The following is a 2,059-nucleotide window of genomic DNA, read 5'->3' as shown; positions in this document are numbered from 1 at the left end:
ATGTTTTCTGGTTGTAACCAAAACCCCACCAGCAAATGACTTCATTCCTTTAAAAAGTTCATTTACACTTCAAAGAAAAGGGGCCTTTGTCCCTTTCTCAGGTTCCTGAGAAAGTTGCATGCACAAGGCAGTTGGAGTAACCCTCTGGATGACGGGAGGCCGGCACTGGCTGGACGCCTCCCCTCTGCGCTTCCCCACGCTGCGTGTAGACTCTGCCTTGCCTTCAGTCTCTAGCCGTCTCCCCTTGCTCCCTTTCGTCCCTGTCTGCAGATCTACCCACTTCGGCAGGGCAGGCCCACGGCCTCTCCGGGGCGTCAGACAACAGCAAGGCCCTAGTGGCCATGGATGGCCTGCAGCTGTCCACAGAAGCAGAAGAGGACGCCGTAAGCGCTGAGGTGAGCGGTGGAGATGGCTGCAGCAGAGTGCGTGTGCACTGCCTCCTCAGTCCTCAGCTGAGTGGTCACGGCTGAGTGCACGCTCCTCTCTCCACAGAAGGTTCCAGGTGTGCTGCATGTGGGAGGGGTGCTGAGGGACCTGCGGGAGGCTGGCCCCCACAGTGCACCTGGCCTGACTCAGCCGCTCTCCTCTCCTCTCCCATCACCGGCTGGCAGTGCGGATTCCTGGGGCAGTGGGGGGGTGCGCTGATCAGGAGACTTGGTCCTTGGTCCCCCAGATAATGAGCAAAGCATGGAGGTCCTTCTGTGTCGCTGTCCTTGGCCAGCTCCTTCCCGCCCCGTGCCGCCTGGCTCTGCAGTGCTCCCACCGCCCGCCTGCTCCTGGCGGGTGCTCCAGTGCCAGCGCTCCTGCAGTCCTCCGCCTCTGTCTTTTCCTGGCAGGGCTGGCGTTTGAGGTCTGGACTTATGGCTGCTAGGCAGGCACTCTACTTCCCAAACCCTGTCCTCAGGCCTTTCTGCTTTACTTTCTGATTCTGGGACCTCTTACCCAGGCTAGCGTGGGATACCATAGTCCTCCTGTCTGCATCTTCTTCCTGGCCAGGGCCTCAGCTCCAGGGGTAATGACCGGTCCTGACAGCCTCTGGACCACATCTCAGTCAGGTGTCTGACTCCTTGGCCTGGCAGGCCGACCTCTGGTGTCCAGCAGTGTTTGAGAAATCCAGGATGGACAAGAATCTTGCTAAGGGTTTAGTGAGAATCCTCATGCCCGGGCCTGGCAACCCGGCCCTCGGATCACGGGCCTGCCTTTACCAACAGTGCTATCCAGCTAGAGGACGCCAGAGCCCCCGCCTGCTCTCCGCCCTTCCTCTCCCCGCGGCGAGGCCCGTGCTGGGGTCCCCGAGGAGTCTTGTGCCCGGGCGTCCGCATGCTCTTCTCCGCAGCGGCAGGCTTCTTTACCTACGCTGGGCGTGACTCCCATCAGACTGAGGATTGGCACAGCTCCTCTCCCGCTTTGTAGGTGCCTTTTTGCTTTCTCTATGGTGTTCCCTGAAGCTGAACGGCTTTCTGGTCTCAAAGTCACCTCAGGCATGTTTCTTTCTTTTCTGCTCATGGTTTTGGTGACCCTGCAGGACCCAGACGCCCAGCCGCTGTGTGGAGTCCTGGGGGAGGCCCGTGTCTCTGGCTGTTGCTGGGAATGCACTCCGGCAGGGCCGGCCAGCCCCTTCTCTGGGAGACCAGGAGATACCTGTTTGAACACTGTATTATTCCTTCTTCCTCTCCCTTCTTTTTTGATGTCAGTTGTGGTGTTTGAACCCAGGGCCTCACACTCTAAATTAGCATTTTTTTTTTTTTTTACTCCAGGCTGGCTTGTTACCACTTGAGCCACAGCTCTACTTTTGTCTTTTTGCTGGTTAATTGGGGATAAGAACCTCACAGATTTTTCTGCCTGGGCTGGCTTTGAACCGGCACCCTCTGATCTCAGTCTCCTGAGTAGCTGGCGAGTCCTCAGCACAAACGTGAACTCCCATGCACGCGTATCATGTGCTTGAACCTATTACTCTCCCCTTTAAATATTCTTAATGAGTTTCGTTTATTTTTTAATCACCCCTCCCCCTCCGGCTCTGCACTGCCGGTAGAAGTCAGCGCCCTCCTCTTCCTGGCCA

General features: G+C 57.5%; 1 protein-coding gene across 1 annotated transcript in view; it reads right to left on the bottom strand.

The window, feature by feature from the left end:
- Positions 1-2,059, bottom strand: part of Trappc12 (trafficking protein particle complex 12) — an 86,742-nt gene that overhangs the window by 21,191 nt on the left and 63,492 nt on the right. The window lies entirely within an intron of this gene.

Source organism: Dipodomys ordii, unplaced genomic scaffold, assembly GCF_000151885.1.
Source record: "Dipodomys ordii isolate 6190 unplaced genomic scaffold, Dord_2.0 Scaffold115, whole genome shotgun sequence".
NCBI lineage: Eukaryota > Metazoa > Chordata > Mammalia > Rodentia > Heteromyidae > Dipodomys > Dipodomys ordii.
Note: the sequence above shows the minus strand (reverse complement) of the source record. Positions and strands in the feature narration are given on the sequence as shown.